The 22814-nt window shown below is 37.5% G+C and overlaps 1 protein-coding gene across 8 annotated transcripts in view; it reads right to left on the bottom strand.

The window, feature by feature from the left end:
- Positions 1-22814, bottom strand: part of SLCO1A2 (solute carrier organic anion transporter family member 1A2) — a 158775-nt gene that overhangs the window by 133035 nt on the left and 2926 nt on the right. Inside the window, exon 1 of one of the 8 annotated variants that reach the window (XM_015151122.3) lies at positions 5172-5453. The exons of the other annotated variants lie outside the window; for them this stretch is intronic. The gene's annotated coding sequence lies outside the window, so the exon portion shown is untranslated. Of the gene's footprint in view, positions 1-5171; positions 5454-22814 lie in introns of those variants that run through there. 8 annotated transcript variants of the gene reach the window in all.

Here is a 22814-nt window from a genome sequence, read left to right on the forward strand (position 1 = left end):
CTTTAAATCAGAAGAAAGAATAGCTTACCTTTCCCTAACAGAAGTGAAAGTGGGACTCACAGCACAACTCTCTCTACAGAAACGACTTTTATCTTTATCTCCACCCTTTGATCTCTAGTGCACCTCTCTACCTGCACAACCTGTTACACATGCTGGCAATGAGAGTTTTCACAAACCCTGTTCTTGTATATTTTACAACTTTATTTTACAAGTTCCCTAGGTGGTCTAAAACAGGTTCTCCAAACCAAGGTATATGAATATTTAGAATGCATAAAATTTTCCAAGGGGTACATGAACATTAATAGTTTTAAGAGAAGTCACTTTCAATTCTTCATTTTCCATGTGGACCCTTTTGAAAAGCCAACCTCTCTAAAAATGTATCTTAAGTTTAGTCATCATGCTAGTCCTTCTTTCCCAACCCTTGGCCTCTGCATAATTTCCTTTTCAAATGTTACAAAAGGAAGGACTTATCTCTCACCGATTCTAAATCTTACTGTGGCATATTTCATCCTCCTCTCCTATAATCAAATAATTCATGCCTCCTGGGGTAGAATCACATGAGACCATATCTCTCTAAGTCTCCTGTTTAGCACTGGCCAAATACCTTATGTTTTGTAGTTAATTTTCCACCAGAAGATTTCATTGTACACTTAAAATCAGAATATATATATATGCAGATAAAGATCAAGATCACATAATGAGAACACAACTGATAATAAACCCTCTATCAATCTAGCAATAGGTAGAACACAGACATGGTTCACACTGCACAGTGATTTTCATTGCTTCCCCAAAAGCAATCTAGGTAACAATGCATTAAACCTTAGAAAACCAGTTTCCTTTATTTAAGATTAATTACTCCCATTCAGAGAATGATAAACTCTGATTCTACTAGATGCATAATAAGAAACATAACCATTTTCAATTGTGAAAGAAATTCTAATCAATATAGATATAAAATTCTCAAAAATATTTATTTCTGTTGCTCTGTCAAGATTTTTGAAGCTGCTTAGAGACCAGCCAGATTAAAAATTTTTAATTTGGCAAAGATAAATAAATCTTTTCTCAGCTTATCAAAGAAAGTTCTGCAATAGACAATGTCCAATTTAATTTTTTTAGGCTGATATAATCTATGTGTATCTTCAAAAACAAAGTGACTATAAGAGATAAACAGATACAGTTAGTAATCCTTTTTTCAATCTAGATAAAATTGTAAGGTATATTTCTCAGAAATCAGCAAAATGAAAGATTCTAATAACTAATGTATTTTTCTGTAAAAATTTTGAATGTTTTCAACAGACTTGAAAGAAAACCAACGTATCAATTGACAGTAATTTTTGATATTGCAACACAATTTGAATTTTGACATATAACTATAGAGGGTTCAAATAACCAAGTGACATTACTGTAGTAAAATGCCTTCCCTCAACACCATCTTCATGTAAACGTATTTCCTAGTGCTTACTTCTATAAAATAATAACAGAACTGATAATAAACCTTGTATCAATCTAGCAATAAGAAGAGCACAGCCATGGTTCAACATTGCACAGTGACCTTCGTAGAGAAAATATAAATCTAGGGTGTCTGTAAGTGAAAACCCCCTTTCCAGATTAGGTGCTCATAGATTTCAAGAAAGAAACATGGGCCCATGCACAAGACAGTGCTTCAAAAGACAGTGTCTATGTACATCTTTCTTCCCATTCTGGTCAGCTTGCCTTAGTGGCTCAGCAACAGTATAAAATATTGGGCCAGTGCAGTAGTCTGTAATCCCAGCACTTTGGGAGGCCAAGGTGGGCAGATTATTTAAGTCCAGAAGTTGGAGGCCAGCCTTGGCAACATGATGACACCCCATCTTTACACACATACACACACACACACAAATTAGCCAGAAGTCATGGTGGATGTCTGTAGTCCCAGCTACTAGAGAGGCTGACATGGGAGGATCTCTTTAGCTCAGGAGGTAGAGGCTGCAGAGAGCTGTGATCGTACCACCACACTCCAGCCTGAGTGACAGAGTGAGACTCTGTCTCAGAAATAACACACACACACACACACACACACACACACACCCCAAAAACAAAAACAAAAAAAAACACAAGAAAAAGAAATGTACAGGGAGACATACCGCAGTTACAGCAAGCTATTCCTGAACAAGGTGATATGGCCACCTCTACAAAATCAGATGTGCACAGAGAAGAAAAAGTGCTTAGAATGCTGGTCCTGGGGAATAGTAAATTATCCCAGCAAGAGGCTTGCATAACATTTTTCTTTTATATTTAGATATTTTTCAACACCTGGGAGTGGGTGGTACACTCAAGCCACTAATACCAATGGCTAAAAAGCTTAATTCACATAAAATAACAGATCCTTCCACTAGTATTTTGCTAACAATTGCTTACCATCTTGTCAGGAAGATGATGATGATAGTAACATAGCAGGCACTTAACAAAGCACCATAAGTGTGCTGTGAAATAACCAAGCTAGTCTCATGAAAATCAGGAACAAATAAAGGTTGCCAGCTAATATAATTATTATTCATCACTGTTTTGATATTTCTTGCATTAGCTAATACAAGCAAATGAGAAAATGAAATTAATACATAAATATTGTAAATTTAAAAACAAAATATATTTAATTATAGAAAATTACTAATACTGGCCGGGTGCGGTGCCTCAAGCCTGTAATCCCAGCACTTTGGGAGGCCGAGACGGGCGGATCACTAGGTCAGGAGATCGAGACCATCCTGGCTAACACGGTGAAACCCCGTCTCTACTAAAAAATACAAAAAACTAGCCGGGCGAGGTGGCGGGCGCCTGTAGTCCCAGCTACTCAGGAGGCTGAGACAGGAGAATGGCCCGGGAGGCGGTGCTTGCAGTGAGCTGAGATCCGGCCACTGCACTCCAGCCTGGGCGACAGAGCGAGACTCCGTCTCAAAAAAAAAAAAAAAAAAAAAAAAAAAAAAATACTTGCAAAACACAAAAAAGTTCCTATATTGTAATTAATAAAAGAATTTGATACAGAAACATGATACAAAATATATAAAACCAAAGGCTTTTCTTTATACTGGCAGTATAATACAAAAATTAAAATAAAAATGAAATAGCATTCATAATAACAATCAAACTATAAAGTACCCCAGAAAACTTTAACAAAAATGTGCAACTGTATGAAGAAGAATACAAAATTTTATATTGAAGGTCATCTTGCATGAATTAAGAAAAACTATCATGCTTACTGGACCAAAGAAAATCCATAATATTATTAAAACCTTTATCTTTCCTATATAAATATAAATATATAACGCAATTTTAATCATAATTTTCTTGAGATACTAATTTTTATTTGAATATTCCTTTATGATTTTAAATGATTTTTAATTTTAATTATTTTTTATTTTGTTTATTTCTACTTTTTAGTTTGACTTTAAATTTTATAAGGAAGAATAAATATGTAAGATTTGCCTAAAAATATTGAAAAAGATGGTAGGTACCTGACATAGGAGATACTAAAGCCTTCTGTGATATTAATTTGATTAAAATACCATGTTATGACCACAAAAAATGTACAAGTTACTGTACAAAACTGAGTTTATAACTACAACCAATATAAATATAAATTAAAATGTGTTATATGATAAATACTTCAGCAGAAATATACATATACATAATAAATACATAATAGCTCAGCAGAGAAAGTATAGCTTATTTAATAAATGATTTTATAATTATAATTAGATCTTCATTCAACAAGAAAAGAGTGGTATTCCTGCATAATGCCATGTTTAAAGATGAAAAAGAGCAATAGATTAGGGATTTTAATGTTAAAATAAAATGTAAAAAAAATGTGAAAAATAAGAGTAATGTTAGGTTAAAGAAAAACTTTTTTAAAAAAAGACAAAAAAATAAGAAACTATAATGGAAAAAAATTATAGAGTCTACTTCTTTAATAGTACAAATTTACACAAAGGCAAAAAATACCATAAATAAGTTTTTTAAAAAATAGAGAACATGTTTGAAATGTATATGAGAGGTAAGCTTTATAACTCTAATGTAAAATGGAGAACTTCTACAAATTGAAAAGAAAAAGCAAACATGGGTAAAATGTATGAACTGGGGTTTATAAAAGAGGAAAATGGCAAATAGACAAAAATTATTATAACCTTTTTATAAAAGATGCTAAATCTCACTGGTATCCAAGGAAATGTGATTGAAAAGTAGCACAATACCCTCATTTTTGCATACAGTAAATTTAAAAATTTTTTTGAAAGATTTATCACATACAATGGAATGGGGTGGAGAAGTGATGGGATTGTATATTGCAGTACATGATGTTTCTTCATTCCACTTTTGGAAATTCATTCTGCAGAAATAGATATTCTTATCTCAGGATTTATGGACTAACCACGATTTAGATATACATGCTGACCTAGAGGGATGTCCATAGTTCATAAATGATTACAGCAACAAGTCAAGATATGTATGTAATGATGATCCTATATTTGTGAGTAAAAATTGTAGGGGAGCATATGTGTATAATTACATACATCATGTATGTTTTATGTGAGCATAGAAAGAAATGTAAAAAGATATGTGCAAAATTGATTTTTTTATATACTCCTCTGTTACTTGGCTTTGAAAAACTAATGTTCTCATTTTTGAACTTTAAAAGAAAACTCAAAAAAAATGTGTATATGTGAGTGTTAAGTGTGTAGCTATGCATGTTATAGACAACTAATGTTCTAAGATTTCTAGAGAGAGAGAGACATGTGAAGAACACGGGGCTTGATCAGAATTGGAACGATGGTTGTGGAAGAACTGGATAAACAAAAAGGGACTTTCCAGGCCAATGACAAGACAGGAGGAAAACAACATTATCCAGAATCATTTAGACATACTTCTAATGCTCCAAGCCACTTGTAACTACATATTTAAAAACTCAATGTAAACCTGTATCTGTGCATGCATAAACAAACAACATTATTATTACTTCACAAAACGAATCCTGCATTAAACAGAATTGTCATTGCTATAGGAATGTATAAACAAAATAATTAGAAAACCCAAAGAATCTTATAACTAAACATTAAATCTCCTTATATTTTTCCAAGTAAAAATGACTGAATTGCAACCCATTAAACTTCATTTAACCCAAATAAATGAAGGACTTTTACCTTAGCATTCACCAACATCACCATTCATTGTTGCTTCCATACTGTAAGATCATCAGATTTTTTAAAAATTACATATTGAGTAGCCAGTATGAATAAAGCACCTCAAACGTGTAAGCTGGAGCTTCTTGTTCGTCAGAGAAGCAGAGTTGTAAATAAAAGGATCTTTGTTTACGTAAGTTTTAATCCTTTAGTTAAGTTTCTTTGGCTCTGATGGTTGCATAAAACAGGTTATAATCTTGGAAACAGGTTCTAAGATTACTGTACTCACTTGGAACCAGAGGCTCCTCCTTGCTTTTTTCTTTTTTTCTTTTCTTTCTTTTTTTTTTTTTGGTTGCTGTTTTTTTTTTTTTTTTTTTTTTTTTTTTTGAGACGGAGTCTCGCTCGGTCACCCAGGCTGGAGTGCAGTGGCGCGATCTCAGCTCACTGCAAGCTCCGCCTCCCGGGTTCACGCCATTCTCCTGCCTCAGCCTCCCGAGTAGCTGGGACTACAGGCGCCCACAACCGCGCCCGGCTAATTTTTTGTATTTTTAGTAGAGACGGGGTTTCACCGTGGTCTCGATCTCCTGACCTTGTGATCCGCCCGCCTCGGCCTCCCAAAGTGCTGGGATTACAGGCGTGAGCCACCGCGCCCGGCAGTTGCTGTTTTTTTAAACAGTTCACTCTTAGGTGGCCTTGGCTCCAATATCCTGTTGAAAAACCTCAGTTAATGGCACTAAACTTTGCTGAGCGTCAATTTTCTCAGATTTTTTCTTTTGTGATTAAGGCGCCTTTAACAAGTCTCTTATAAATCAAAGACAACATGTTAATTTACTCATTGAGTCAATTGACACACATATATTTGAGCATGAGTTCAATTTTCATTGTAGCTGGATATCCAAGAAAAAATGACACCAAAACGGGAATGAGCTTGAAAACAGAGTTGTTGTAGACAAATATAATTTCTATGGGATGCCACTGACATTTTTCAACAGTAGCCTGAGATGCAAAAACCAGTGTCTACAGATTATTCTATCAGTAACTTTCTAGCTGGATGGGATAAGTAAAAGATTAGAGGCTACGTAAAGTAATTAGGTGGTCATATCCAGGTGTAATTTGTAATGGAGTGGATAAAATAGTGAGACTGATTTTTTTTAATTTTGTGGGGAAAAGAGAGATCAGACTGTTACTGTGTCTATATGGAAAGAAGTAGACATAAGAAACTCCATCTTGTTCTGTATTTGAGATGCTGTTAATCTGTGACCCCACCCCCAACCCTGTCCTTGCAAGAGACATGTGCTGTGGTGACTCAAGGTTTAACAGATTTAGGACTGTGCAGGGTGTGCTTTGTTAAACAAGTGCCTGAAGGCAGCATGCTTGTTAAAAGTCATTACCATTCTCTTAATATCAGGTACCCAGGGATACATACACTGTGGAAGACCTCTGCCTAGGAAAGCTAGGTATTGTCCAAGGTTTCTCCCCATGTGATAGCCTGAAATATGGCCTCATGGGAAGGGAAAGACCTGATCATCCCCCAGCCTGACACCCGTGAAGGGTCTGTGCTGAGGATGATTAGTATAAGAGGAAAGAGGGCCTCCTGGTGTAGCAGGACAAGCCGCAGACAAAACTCCTCAGACATGGAAATAAAGAAGGAAGGGGTTTATTCGGCCGGGGCATCGGCAAGACTTCTGTCTCAAGAGCCGAGCTCCCCAAGTAAGCAATTTCTGTCCCTTTTAAGGACTTGCAACTCTAAGGGGGTGCATGTGAGAGGGTCGTGATTGATTGAGCAAGCAGGGGGTACATGACTGGGGGCTGTGTGCACCAGTAATTAGACCGGAACAAAACAAGATAGGAATTTCTATACAGTGCATTTCTATACAAATGTCTGTAATCTATAGGTAACAGAACCAGTTAGGTCAGGGGTGGATCTTTAACTACCAGGCCCAGGGTTCGGTGCTGGGCTGTCTGCCTGTGGATTTCATTTCTGCCTTTTAGTTTTTACTTCTTCTTTCTTTGGAGGCAGAAATTGGGCATAAGACAATATGAGGGGTGGTCTCCTCCCTTGCTGGTGGTTGAGATAGGGAAAGGCATCTGTCTCCTGCCCATCCCTGGGCAATTGAACATCTCGGTATAAAACCCGATTGTATGTTCTATTTACTGAGATAGGAGAAAACCGCCTTAGGGCTGAAGGCAGGACGTGCTAGCGGCAATGCTGCTCTTTATGCACTAAAAAGGTTTATGGAGTTGTTTGCATATGCATATCAAGGCACAGCACTTTTCCTTAAACTCATTCATATCACAGAGATCTTTGTTCATATGTCTTTCTGCTGACCTTCTCCCTACTATGATCCTATTGTCCTGCCACTTCCCCTTTTCCGAAACGGTAAAGATAATGATCAATAAATACTGAGGGAACTCAGAGACCGGTGCTGGTGTGGGTCTTCTGTATGCTGAGCGCCGGTCCCCTGGGCCCACTTTTTCTTTCTCTATACTTGGTTTTTTTTTTTTTTTTTGAGATGGAGTCTCGCTGTGTCTCCCAGGCTGGAGTGCAGTGGCATGATCTCAGCTCACTGCAAGCTCCGCCTCCCGGGTTCACGCCATTCTCCCGCCTCAGCCTCCCAAGTAGCTGAGACTACAGGCGCCCGCCACCACGCCTGGCTAGTTTTTTGTATTTTTAGTAGAGACGGGGTTTCACCATGTTAGCCAGGATAGTCTCGATCTCCTGACCTCGTGATCCACCCGCCTCGGCCTCCCAAAGTGCTGGGATTACAGGCTTGAGCCACGGCGCCCGGCCCTTTCTCTATACTTTGTGTCTCATTTCTTTTCCCAAGTCTCTTGTTCCACCTAAGGAGAGACGCCCACAGGTGTGGAGGGACAGTCCACCCCTTCATAATTTTATTTTATATTCCAGGATACATGTGCAGGGCATGCAGGCTTGTGCCATGATGATTTGTTGCACCTATCAATCCGTCAACTAGGTATTAAGCCCCGCATGCATTAGCTGTTTATCCTGATGCTCTCTTTTCTCCTCGCTCCCCAACAGGTCCCAATTTGTGTTGTTCCCTCCCTGTGTCCATGTATTCTCATTGTTCAGCTCCCACTATTAGTGAGAACATGCAGTGTTTAGTTTTCTGTTCTTGTGCTAGTTTGCTGAGGATAATGGCTTCCAGCTCCATCCATGTCCCTGCAAAAGACATGATCTCATTCCTTGTCATGGCTGCATAGTATTACATGGGGTATATATACCACATTTTCTTTATCCAGTCTATCATTGGTGGGCATTTGGGTTGATTCCATGTCTTTGCTGTTGTGAATAGAGCTGCAATGAACACACTCCTGCATATATCTTTATAACAGAATGATTTATATTCGTTTGGGTGTATACCCACTAATGGTTTTTTTTTTTTGTTTTTTTTGTTTTTTTTTTTTTTGAGGCGGAGTTTCGCTCTGTCTCCCAGGCTGGAGTGCAGTGGCCGGATCTCAGCTCACTGCAAGCTCCGCCTCCCGGGTTTATGCCATTCTCCTGCCTCAGCCTCCCGAGTAGCTGGGACTACAGGCGCCCGCCACCTCGCCTGGCTAGTTTTTTTTGTATTTTTTAGTAGAGACGGGGTTTCACCATGTTAGCCAGGATGGTCTCGATCTCCTGACCTCGTGATCCGCCCGTCTCGGCCTCCCAAAGTGCTGGGATTACAGGCTTGAGCCACCGCGCCCGGCCGCCACTAATGGTTTTGCTGGCTCAAATAGTATTTCTGGTTCTAGATCTTTGAGGAATTATCACCCTGTCTTCTATAATAATTGAACCAATTTACATTCCCCCCAACAGTGTAAAAGCATTCCTATTTGTCCACAACCTCTCCAGCATCTGTTGTTTCTTGACTTTTTAATAATCACATTATGACTGGAATGAGATGATATCTCAATGTGGTTTTGATTTGCATTTCTGTAATGATCAGTGATGCTGAACTTTTTAAAATATTTGTTGGCCACATAAACGTCTTCTTTTGAGAAGTGTCTGTTCATGTCCTTGGCTCACTTTTTAATGGGGTTGTTTGCTGTTTTGTTTTTTTTTTTTTTTTGTTTGTTTGTTTGTTTGTCTTGTAAATTTAAGTTACTTGTAGACTCTGGATATTAGACCTTTGTAAGATGGATAGATTGAAAAAATTTTCTCCCATTCTGTAGGTTGTCTGTTCACTCTGATGATAGTTTCTTTTGCTGTGCAGAAGCTCTTTAGCTTAATTAGATCTCATTTGTCAATTTTTGCTTTTGTTGCAATTGCTTATGATGTTTTAATCATGAAATCTTTACCCTTGCCTATATCCTGAATAATATTGCCTAGGTTTTCCCATAGCGTTTTTATAGTTTTGGGTTTTACATTTGAGTCTTAAACTACCATTAACATTTTTCACTGAATTCGAAAAAAAACTACTTTAAAATTCATATGTAACCAAAAACACAAGTATAGACATGTATAGCCAAGAAAATCTAAGCAAAAAGAACAAAGCTGCAGGCATCACGATACCAAAACTCCAAACTATACTACAAGGCTACAGTAACCAAAACAGCATGGTACTGGCACAAAAACAGACACATCAACCAAGGAACAGAAAAGAGATCTCAGAAATAAGACCACACATCTATAACCATCTGATCTTTGACAAACCTGACAAAAACAAGCTATGGGGAAATGATTTCCTATTTAATAAATGGTGCTGGGAGAACTGGCTAGCCATATGCAGAAAATTGAAAAGGACCCCTACCTTACACCTTATACAAAAATTAACTCCAGATGGATTAAAGACTTAAGTGGATTGATATTTTAAAGGGAGAAACATGATGCAATGCTATGGAATGTTTAAAAGCACTAGCTGAACCCAGCACTAGCATTGACTAGCTGTTATCTTGGACAAGTTAATTAACCTCATTTTTAAACATATACCACAGGATAATCATAGCACCTACCTCAAAGAGTTGCTGATGTTGTTATTTCATTCAAGAAATACTTATTGAGCACCTATTCTATGCCAAATATTTCTAGGTTCTAGAGATATTGTTATAAGCAAAAGAGTCTAAATTACTACTCATGGATTTTGGTCTGGTTGAAGGAAGAAAGAAAATAAGTCAACAAGTAAGATTAAGATGGAATCCTTTTCTTTTGCTAGATCAAATGAGTAAATATATTTAAAATGGGGTGTGTGTGTGTGTGTGTATGCGTGTGCAATGCTTGGTAACCAAATCAGAACTTTTTTTCTAAAATCCCTTTTAGAATTTCTCAGATGTTACTTGTACTGCTTCTCAGCTGCTGCTGATGAGGCTTCTTTCACTTTTTCCAACTATTTAAGTAGTTTGAAGAAAGACAGACAGAAAAATATTTGCCAGTAGTGAAGCTCTGTGGACAAAACCTGGGAACTGCTTCAAAAGTAAGGGGAGGAGCCCTGATCACTCCTGCCATCTTATCTGGAGTGGAAATGGACATTTCAACCTTTCATTTCTCTTGAGAAGCTTCAAGCAGCAGGACTGTTTTCTACTCTCTGGTAAAAATTAGAGTTAACATTTGTTGAATATTTATGATGTGCCACAGGTTATTCTAGGAACACAGGGCTGTTAACTAATGTAATCCTCTCAACAAATGTTTAAAATAAGTACTATTATTATCCCACTTTTACGGATAGGACACAGGTACAGATAGGCTTTATCATTCCCAAGATTTCACAGCTGGTAAGCAGAAGAGTGGGGATTCGGTCAGCTTCAGAACACTACACTATACTGCCTCTCAGTATTGATATTAAATTAGCAAATAGATGTGAAAGAGACTTAAAATAATTTTGGAGACAGCTGCATGTTCTTTCTCTTTCTTTCGTTGAAATATGTATAAACTCTTAGAACGTTGAAAACAGTGAAGAACCAAACCACAGAAAACATATGGTAGTCTATATATCCCAACTTTTCTCAAAAGAAAACATTTCTCAAAAGAAATCACATTGCCTATGTTCAAAAGCACCCTGGCTCCATGCCTGGCCCCCACCCACACCCACCTCCTTGTTTCACTTTTTCATCTTCTGTCAAGATCATCCAGGGCTTTTATGAAACAATTTAACAAAATAATTTCAGGAAGGCAAAAGTGCTATGAAGACAATCAAACAGAATGATGGACTTGGGAGTGCCCAGGGGTTTACATTTTTGGGGCGTGGACTGGAAAGTTCCTTGATGAAATAATGCTTGAAATGAAATTCAAAGCGTAAGAAGGAAACAATGTGTGAATATCTAGAGACAGAATGCTTCAAGCATGGAGATCAGCAAATGCAAAAGCCCTAGGATGGAAGGAAACAAGCTTGGCATATTTGATAAGAAGGTTGGTGTAGTTGGAGAAAGAGAGCTATCCTCACTGAGGGGAAAGGGGAACAAGATGCAGCTGGAGCATTGGGCAGAGGCCAGGTCATGTACCGCACTATGCCCAGCAAGGAGTTAGGATTGTATTTATTGGAAATGGGAATCCATAGGAGGGTGTGAAGCAGAAAAACTACTTGATCAAATTTGTGTTTTTAAAAGGCCTATTTGGGCCAGGTGCAGTGGCATATGCCTATAATCCCAGCACTTCGGAAGGCCAAGGCAGACGAATCGCTTGAGCTCAGGAGTTCAAGACTAGCCTGAGCAACATGGCAAAACCCCGTGTCTACAAAAAATACAAAAATTAGCCAGGCATGGTAGTGCGTGCCTGTAGTCCCAATTGCTCCCTACTCAGGAGGCTGAGCAGGAGGATCACTTGAGCTTGGGAAGTCAAGACTGCAGTGAGCTAAGATTGTGCTACTGTACCCCAACCTGGGTGACAGAGACCCTGTCTTATAAAAATAAAAATAATTTTTTTAAAAAAAAGCCTTTGGCTGCTCTGTGGAGACAGGACTGGCCAGGGGAAGGAAGAGTACAGCCAAATCGCTACTGCAAAAGCCCAGGCAAGAGATGGTCAATGGGTATAAGTTTGGTGTTACTGACAGTAAAAATCTGCACATATTTGGAACTTATCTGGGAGAGAGCCTGAAAGGTTTACTGATTGAGCTTTTCTGGAAGGCTTTCTATAAGGGGAATATTTAGAAAATTCTGTGGCAACTCCTCGGATAAGGAGTTGTTAAGGAACCAAATTATTTTCCCTAGTACCTTAGTTACTCTGGTAAGTTTTTACACAAAATAATGTTCCTGGGACTTAGATGGGCCTGTCCAAAATGCACAAAAATGCCTGTTTTATATGACAAACGAATTTATTAACCATGCATAAAGTGTTTCTAAAACACTGATAATGTCCCTTAGTCATAAAAACACATTCTTCCCTTGCCTCTTTGTGTCTATCAACCTCCCTCTTTTTTTTTAACCAGAAACAATACGCTTCTTTGAATAAATATCTACCCAAGGTCATCATCCCTCCCTCAGCAACAGTGAAACATAGAGTCCTTTAAGTTGTCACTGTTGACCCTCTCTCTACTCCCAATATTCAACGCGATTTCTTAACTTTCAGTACCACTTTACCACATACAATGTTGTACTTAAAGACCTGTGTGCATACTCCTCTTCAATTTGCCGGTGAGTCTACCAGAAACCTGCAACTGCCCAACAAAAAGTGTCCCAGTCCCCTTCTCTGTTGATGAAACTCAGTATCGTGTTGAAGATACTGGTTCTGTAAGCTGGCAAGTAAAAGTTCTAGACAAGCATATACATCAGGGAGGCAGCTATGAAGACGTTTGGCTGCCACATGCACGTGTGCGTGGTTGTGCGTGTGTGTGCATGCACTCATACACACACGCACTTATAGATAAGACAGAGAATAGTCAAGGCAAAAAGTGAGCTTGTTATCCATCCTAACAAATAGGATGGAGAAAATTATGTCCAAAGACCACCAAAAATCCCCAACGCTCTTCTAAAACAACTTCCAAATAACTGGTAGAATAAAACTTTTTAATGACTGGTAGAATAAAACTTTCAAATTTTGTCCCAAACTTATAAATAGACAGGCAGCAGAGGTAGACAGAGTTTGTGGATCACCCTCAGATAGGTTTCCTGGGTTCTAAAAGCAACCAAGTTTTAGCTCCCAAAGAAAACTGAGAATCTTCCTTTCAAATTATGTTACTGTTTGCTTCTCATCTCAAATTTGGAACTCTGGAGATAGTGTCACTTGATGAGAAGTCTGTTGGAGGGACTCCTGTAGTGTGGATCCTGAGGTTTTGTTTCTTTTCATATTGCAAGATGAAGCAACTGTTGTGGTATAACTTATTAAACTCTAAGACATGGGATAAAGATGATCTCATCATATTGGCAAGCATGTTGTGTTCATATTCTGCCTCTGCAAGATACAAAGACCAACTATTGGATAGATAGTAAAAACTAGGGTCAGACTGTGAGTAGAATCTGGCCTGCCACCTGATTTTGTAATTAGAGTTTTATTGGAACACAGCCACGTTCAATTATTCAAATTGTATCTATGGCTGCTTTCGCAAACACAAGGCAAGTTTGGATATTTGAAACAGTGATATTATATCTAACAAAACCTAAAATATTTGTAATAAAATAATGTATTTAGACCTTTATAGGAAAAGGTTTGCTGATCTCTGGTGCAAAACGATGCTTCTGGTAGCAGTAGTGGCCAGTTTGTGGTAGTGCCTGCAGCTCTAGTAAAAATTGGGACCTGTGGCTAAACAGATAAATCCCAATGGAAAGTATTGGGATGAATTCACGTGTCTATGGTGACACATCTACCATTGTTGTCTTTGAAAACAACCTCTGAGATCACAGTCTTATATTTGAGCTGTATAGTACACAGTCTTCCTTCAGAGTCTGCACATCCTGTTATGTCACTGTAAACATCAAACACATTAGGTGTGTTCTCTTCACCCCATTACACAAGTTCTTTCCTCTCAATGAGCATTAATTAGTCAGGTGTGGTGTCCCATAAATTTTTTTCTGTGCTCTATTTTTCTTGTGCTCTATTTTTACAATGTGGAAAGTAAGCCCTCTAGGAAATCCTTCATTTGGAGAATATTTTATTTAATGGCTCTCAGGAGCATAACATTGAATTAATCATAATCCTTGGATCACCCCCTTGCTCTCACCATTTTTCAGGCACAGTATACTTTTATTTATGAAATCTAAAACTTTGTCAATAAACTAAATCTAAGAGTCAGGCTTCCCCCACCAACCCACCCCCTGTCTCCTCCAGTCTGAGGAAACCTCTACCTGAATCTTGAGTCCATCATAAATCTTCTGCTTATCACTCCCTTACTTTTAATTTTATACAGTTTTGCAATTGCATTTATGCATATTCCTAAAGAGAGAGAGAGAGAGAATGCATGTGTGCCTGTGTGTATGTGTGTTTAGTTGCTTAAAACTTTATATATAGAGAGATTGAGGCTATATATAACTTGAAGGAACATTTTTCTCACTCATTGCTATCATTCATCCATGTTGTAACTATCCATTCATCCACATTATTATATAATTCTCATTAATTTATGGTTATAGCTGTAGAATACTATAATAGGCGAATGCACCACAATGTAGTCATCTAATTTTACCTTTAATGAGCATTTGGATTGTTCTTTGGGTTTTGCTGTTTAGAACAGCTCCTAATATGTAAGTGCAAAAGTTTCTTTTGGGAATAGACTTGTCTGTGAAATGGTGCATTAAATGGTGTGTTAATGCTCAACTCTAAGAGGCAAATCCAAACTATATTCTGGTAGTGATACCAATTTGCACTCTTAGCAGTAATGTGTCGGTGTTATTTAAACATATTGATATTTTCTAAGTTTTTATTTTTCTCAAATGGTTAGGTATAAAATTGTATCTCCTTATTTCAATGTGTATTTCTCTGATCATTAAAGAGAGTAAACATTTTCTTCATATGTTTATTGGCTATTTGCATTTCTTCTCTCTGATGTGCCTGTTCATTTATCTTGTCTGTTTTTCTATTGGGTTATTTGTACTCTTTTTATTAATGAGTAAAGATTCTTTGTGTATTATTAATTGTAACCTGTTAGTTTTGTGCATTGTAAATACTTTCTCCCACTGTGTTATTTGTAATTTCATTCTTTATGTTGGCTTTTGATAAACAAAAATTCTTGTTTTTCAGTAGCCATCTTGGACCTGAGGAAGAAAAAAAAAATCCTTGCTTTTAATACAGTCAAAATTTTAAATTTTTTTCTCTTGTAGCCAATGCTTATTTGTTACAGGTTTAAGAAATCTTACCCTGCCTAAAGATGTTAAAAAACAAAACTCTAAATTTTTAAAAGATGTTTGAAAATGTTGTTTTTGATATGTAAATCTTGACTTGGGGTTTATTTTTGTATACGATATGAAACAGAAATTCAATATTATCTTTTTCCATATAGATATGCTTTTTCCAGCTCCAATCTCTTTTCCTCCTTGATCTCCCATGCAACTGTGATCATATACCAAAATCCCAAACATATTTCGACCTGTTTCTGGGCTCATTCTGTTACACTGTGTCAATTTATCTATCCTTGCACTATTACCACACTGTGTTCATTATTATGACTTTATCATAAGCATTAGAATCCAGTAGGTAAAATCCCAGTCCACTCCTCACAGATTTCCCTTTAGAAGTGTTCTGTTGGTGACCTTTTACTTGACTGTATAAACTGGAAATAATCTTATCAAATTTTATGACTGTTACTTACTTTGAACCTATAGATCAATATGGGGAGAAATGTCATCAGTATAATTTTTTTGTTGTGTTTTTTTTGAGACAAGGCTTCACTCCATTGCCCAGACTGGAGTGCAGTGGCACAATCAGCTCACTGCAGCTTTGAGGACCTCCTGGGCTCAGGTGATCCTCTCACCTCAGCCACCCAAGTCGCTGGGACTGCAGGCGCACTCCACTATGCCCAGCTAATGTTTTGTATTTTTTTGTAGAGACAGGGTTTTGCCATATTGCCTAGGCTAGTCTCGAATTCCTGAGCTCAAGAGATCAGCCCGCCTTGGCCTCCCAAAGCGCTGGGACTATAGGTGTGAGCCACTGCACCTGGCCATCAGTGTGATATTAAGTTTCATCCATGAACATGATTTATCTATTTAGGATTTAGTATTTTCTTAATATGTTTTAAAAAGTATTATAATGTTACCTATAGAGATATCAAATATGTTTTGTAAATATCTACGAAGACTGGGCATGGTGGCTCATGCCTGTAATCCCAGCACTTCAGGAGGCCGAGGCAGGCGGATCTCCTGAGGTCAGGAGTTTGTAGACCAGCCTAACCAACATGGAGAAACCCCATCCCTACTAAAAATACAAAAATTAGTTGGGCATGGTGGCAGGCGCCTGTAGTCCCAGCTACTTGGGAGGCTGAGGTAGGAGAATCACTTGAACCCTGGAGGGAGAGGTTGCAGCAAGCCGAGATCACACCACTACAGTCCAGCCTGGTGACAGTGAGACTCCATCTCAAGGAAAAAAAAAAAAAAGTATATCTATGAAGTATCACTTCATGGAGACTTATCAGGTCAAGATCCTTTTCCTTCTATTTCTAAGTTCCTTTGAATGTTTATCATGATTAGTTATTAAATTGTATCAAATGTTTATGAAATAGTATTTGTAGTCTATTAATGTGATTAAAGGCACTTATGAATTTGTCTATTAGGTTTTTAAAAGACCAAATACTTGCCTTTCTTCACCGTTGAAAGGTAAGAGTAAATTTGTCCAAGACTGATTCCCTGCAGGGTACCTCCTGCAATGCTCCACTGGAAACTAACTATTGTTTAATACTTAAGGCAATCAGTCTTGTAGAGTGTTACAGTGAAGGCCTCAGGTTCTAGAAGGTTTGAATTAAGATTCATACCTTAGCCCCTCACCATGACAAAGGAAGTACTAGTGTTCCCTCATTAATAAATGCCATGATCAAGGAATAAGGATATAGATAAAAATGTTGCCAAGTCACAGTGCTATGACCTGTACACTTAGAGTCCATCACTTCATATATCAGGAAAGGGACTTGTGCTTCCTTCACAGTCCAAAGCCAGAGGTCCTCTCCCCAAATCTGGTATCCAGTTCTGCCAGATATATGTAGAATGTCTAGATGATAGGGGACCTGCTCACCTGTTAGAATTTCTATCCACCAAAGTATCCTTCAATAAATGATGTTCCAGAAATATTTGTGTGTCTCTTAATTTTATTTTTGTATTATTTTTTGTTGATTTTGGTATATATGTACACATATTCCTTTCCTTCTATATTATTTGTGCTATTGTTTTGTATTTATGACTTCTTAAGATAGATACCTAGTTCACTGATTGTAATACTTTCTTCTTTTCTTTTCTCTTTCTTTCTTTTTTTTTTTGAGAAGGCGTCTCCCTCTGTCTCCCGGGCTGGAATGCAGTGGCACATTCTCTGTTCGCTGCAACCTCCACCTCCTCCTGGGTTCAAGCGATTCTCCTGCCTTCTGAGTAGTTGGGACTACAGGCACGTGCCACCATGTCTGGCTAATTTTTGTATTTTTAGTAGAGATGTGTTTCTCCATATTGGCCAGGCTGGTCTCAAACTCCTGGCCTCAGGCAATCCACCCTACTCGGCCTCCCAAAGTATGGCAGTCCAATTCTCCCTGACAATCCCATAGACAGGCTTGCATGACAGCCACACAGACGGGCCTGCATAGCACTCCAGTTACATGGACAAATTTCCACAGAGCTGCCTTAACATTGAGCAAATAGTCAGTGCCCAGACATCAAAGCTAGAAATGCAAACATGGCCATCAGGAGCCTTGCATAGCCTTCTCCCTTGCTGGAGCAAGTCAAAATAAAAGAGACAGCCTTGCTAGTGCCAGGACCCGTCTTGGGTTGACAATATCTGAGATGAGTCAAGGTAACAGAGGCAACTGTTTGAATAGATTTATTGGAGAGTCTAAGGCAGCTCTCCGGACCAAGCTGTAAAGAAGATAAGCTAGAAATAATCACTCTGGTACCACAGTAGACAGGCCTTGAAGGCACTGGGGCCCTCACAGCTTAATTGGATTTAGCAAGCATTTTTTTCCCCCTCTGAACTTCTAGTTGAAACAAAATTAGTTACCTATAGATTTAGGCAAATGCTGTACTGCACATAGGCACATAACCCCAACCTATATAAGCACTAAGAAAATTGTAACACTTTGAGTTGGTCTGGTGGAACTATCTCCAACCTTCTCCCTGTATCCAGCAATAGCAATAAATTCCCTTCTTTCCTAGTTTGTCTGCTTCTCATTATTGGCCCAGGAGAAAATGCAGCCAGACCCAGCTCTGTTCTGAGAACAAAAGTGCTGGAATTACAGCAGTGAGCCACTGTGTCCAGCCTCCTTTTTTTTCTTTCTTCTTTTCCAATGTAAGCCCTTAAAGTTATAAGTTTCTCTTGAAGTACAATACATGTTGCTAAGTAGTGTTTTCTTATAATTTAGTTCTAGATAATTTTTAATTTTCTTTTTTTTTTTTTTTTTGAGACGGAGTCTCGCTCTGCCACCCAGGCTGGAGTGCAGTGGCCGGATCTCAGCTCACTGCAAGCTCCGCCTCCCGGGTTTACGCCATTCTCCGGCCTCAGCCTCCCGAGTAGCTGGGACTACAGGCACCCGCCACCACGCCCGGCTAGTTTTTTGTATTTTTAGTAGAGACGGGGTTTCACTGTGTTAGCCAGGATGGTCTCGATCTCCTGACCTCGTGATCCGCCCGTCTCAGCCTCCCAAAGTGCTGGGATTACAGGCTTGAGCCACCGCGCCCGGCAATAATTTTTAATTTTCATACGATGTTTTACTTTACCTGAGTTATTTGCTAATTTTTTTTTTATTTTTTTGCTAATATTTTTTAAATTTCCAAATATGTGGAATTTTGTATTTATGTTTTGCTATTAACTAACTTAATTGCATTGTGTTCAAAGACTGGGATCTGAATGATGCTTGATTTTTTTAATTTATCAAACTTATTTTATTGCCTGGATTCTGATCAGCTTTTGTAAATGTCTCCCATTTTCTTCAGAGAAATGTGCCATCTCTAAATGTTAGATGCAGAACAACTCTATATCTGTCTATCATGTCAAGTTTGTTGCATGTATTGTTTAGATATTTTACTGTTTAGATATTTTCAATATTTCCAAACTTTTATATATTTAACTTACCAATAATGAAAGGATGTACTGAAATTTTAGTATAATCCTGGATTTATAAACATTTCTCTCATATTATTAATTTGGATTCATGTATTTTAAGGCTTAAAATTTCTACACCTCCATAGTGCATTGAAAACTTATTATTATTATTTGATGATATATTGTATTCCTAATCATTATTTTGTACTTTGAGGTCTATTTTATCAGATATAAATAACTACACTAATTTTCACTTGGGTAACACTTGCCTGATGTATCTTTTCTTCATGTTTTTACTTTTGATCTTTAATGTTCTTATCTTTTTGGTATACATTTGGATTATTTACTTATCAAACCATATCTTTTAACTGGTGAGTTCAGTCTAATCTTATTTTTTGAAATTATTGATATACTTAGACCTTTTTTATCATCTTAATTCATTATTTGAGTTTGTCCCACTTTTTGTTTTATATTCTTTCTTACTTTATTTTAAAATTTACATCTCTATTTCCCCCTTAATGAGATCAGAACTATTCTCTTGATTCTTACCATACTATCATTATCTAGACTTTCAACTTTGCATCTGGGTTTTTGTGAATATATTTGGGGAGAAGGGCAGTTAGCAATTTTTAAAACAGCAACAAATGTTTATTCTTTTAATCGTCTTTACCTCATACATTTCATGTATTTCCTGGATTTTTCTTTCTTTTTTTTTTTTTTTTTTTTTTTTTTTTGAGACGGAGTCTCGCTCTGTCGCCCAGGCTGGAGTGCAGTGGCGCGATCTCGGCTCACTGCAAGCTCCGCCTCCCGGGTTCACGCCATTCTCCTGCCTCAGCCTCCCGAGTAGCTGGGACTACAGGCGCCCACAACCGCGCCCGGCTAAATTTTTTGTATTTTTAGTAGAGACGGGGTTTCACCGTGGTCTCGATCTCCTGACCTTGTGATCCGCCCGCCTTGGCCTCCCAAAGTGCTGGGATTACAGGCGTGAGCCACCGCGCCCGGCTTTTCTTTCTTTTTATTTAAGTATTTTATCCAAAACTGTTTTTAGTAGGAGCTTTTTGTGTGGCAAACCTGAGATCTTGTCTGCCTGAGAATATTATTTTTATATTATACTCTCATTTCTGAATAACAATTTGGCTCACACTAAATTTAAGATCTTTTTCTGTGATATTTTTAAAATATTGCTTCATTTATTCTTGACCCTAGTGTTGCAATTGAGGAACCTAAGACTGATATTTTCTTGTCCTTTTGCATGTCAATTTTTTATTCTCTTCAGAAGTTTTTATATTTTTTTCTTTGTCTTTGTTAGTATTGAATTTCACTATAGTATTTGTGTATGTGCTTTTCAATATTTCTCTTTTTTAACATTCTATAAGCTCTTTCAATATGAAGACTTGTAAAATATTTTAATTCTAGGAAGTTAGCACTTTTCCATTATCCTCCTCATCTCTTGGCGTCTCTTTTATATTTTCCTACTTTTTGTCCTTGGCTTCTTCCTTCTGGAAGATTTTCTCCATCTGATATTCTCTTTCAATACTTCATTCCTCAAGCTTTATCCATTCTGCTAGTCATCCCATCTGCTGCGTTCATTATGCAATTATTTTTTATACATAATATCCTCTGTTCTTTTGGTGTTTTGTTGTTCTTGTCTCATATTGTTAGTAACTATACTTTTTCTCTTTTAGTATGTTTATTACTTTAATTTTTTGTAACTGTTCTAATATTCTGATTCTGTTTCTATCTGTAACCTAATCTGTTATTTTTTAGTTCAAATGGCTGTGCTCTCAAATGTCTTTTTATTTGAGTCTGGGAGCTCATTTTACCTTGAAAATATTGGCTAATCTGTCAGGCAACGCTAGGAAGGAAGACCAGACCTCATTTTCTGTCAGTCACAATCAAATCAGGAAAGGGAAATAATGAATCTTTGGATACAGAATCTCAGGTACAGACACACACACACACACACACAAGACAATAAATCACTCATCCTCCCAAACTAACTCCACAGATCAAGTTTATATTTCAATTGTTTGTTCTCCAAGTTTAAATATTATATCATTAGGAGGATTTTTTTTTTTTTAACATTGTAATTCCTCAAACTTGAGAACTAAGCTAGCTTCATGGGTTTGTGTGACCTGTTCATGCTCACTGAGGGTGTCATGCTTGGTTTAATTGTCTGCAGGCTGGTCTTGTTTAACTTTTGCGTTTTTATTTTAAGAGACAGGGTCTCATGACATTGGACAGGCTAAAGGGCACTGACTATTCACAGGAGCAATCCCACTACTGATTAACACAAGAGTTTTGAACAACAGGTCCCATCTTTTTTTTTTTTTTTTTTGAGATGGAGTCTTGCTCTGTCCCCAGGCTGGAGTGCAGTGGCACGATCTCGGCTCACTGCGACCTCCGCCTCCCGTGCTCACGCCATTCTCCTGCCTCAGCCTCCCGAGCAGCTGGGACTACAGGCGCCTGTTACCACGCCCAGCTAATTTTTTTGTATTTTTAGTAGAGACGGGGTTTCACCGTGTTAGCCAGGATGGTCTCGATCTCCTGACCTCCTGATCCGCCTGCCTCGGCCTCCCAAAGTGCTGGGATTACAGGCGTGAGCCACCGAGCTCGGCCTGGGCCCCATATTTTTATTCGGCTGGGCATACTCATCACAAATGAAGCAGTTAACCAAGAAAAAAATACATCATTGAGTTCAGGAAACAAGCGATCTTACTCAAATGAATGGAATTTCTGGAATGAGAATGAAAAGAAATTACTGTGCAGCAAAAATGGAGAGCAACAGTTTACTTGGATCAGGAGGATAAATGTCTCTCAAAAGGAAATTTCCAAGGAAAAATCAAAACTAATATTTGTTGAATGTATTAAGCTGGAATGTTGAGTATTTGAACTTAATGATTGAGAATGTTGAGTCTTTGAACCTTCTGATCTAGAATGTAAGGTCCATGAATGCAGTAAGTAGCACACAATGGTACTCCATGTATTCTTTTTCAATATTCCTGATATGACTTCACTTTTTCTGGCAGATTTGGAAACAAAGTGATAGAAACAAAGAAAACTAAGTAAAGAAAAAAACCAAGGCAATTTTAATTACAGGAAAAACAAAAAGTTTTATAAGAAATGTAATTATACTACAATATATGAATCAGCTATGAATAATATTTACATAGTCATAATTCCATAAACATTGAATACTGATTTAATCAAAATTATAAGGAACTATATTGAGATGTTTTCAAAAGGAGTAATGAATATATGGGGAAATACGTTATTTAAGAAAGCTTTTTTTTAAAGTTACATCTTTCATAGTAGATTTAAAAAATTACATCTTTCATAGTAGATAAAAAGCAGAAGGCCATTACTTAGATTTTCTTTTTAAAAAGAGGCAATACCAAAAGAAATGAAAAATATTGAAAATAATTGCCTTAAAAGAGGGGAATTTGGAGATGGGAAAAAGTGACAAAGAGGATTATTATTTTTGTTGTAAATCTTATAAAACTATTTTCAGGCAATTTATGCATGCATAATTTATTAAAAGTCAATTTAAAATAAAATATAAAAATTAAACC

The sequence above is a fragment of the Macaca mulatta genome, chromosome 11, assembly GCF_049350105.2.
Source record: "Macaca mulatta isolate MMU2019108-1 chromosome 11, T2T-MMU8v2.0, whole genome shotgun sequence".
In the NCBI taxonomy this organism is placed as follows: domain Eukaryota; kingdom Metazoa; phylum Chordata; class Mammalia; order Primates; family Cercopithecidae; genus Macaca; species Macaca mulatta.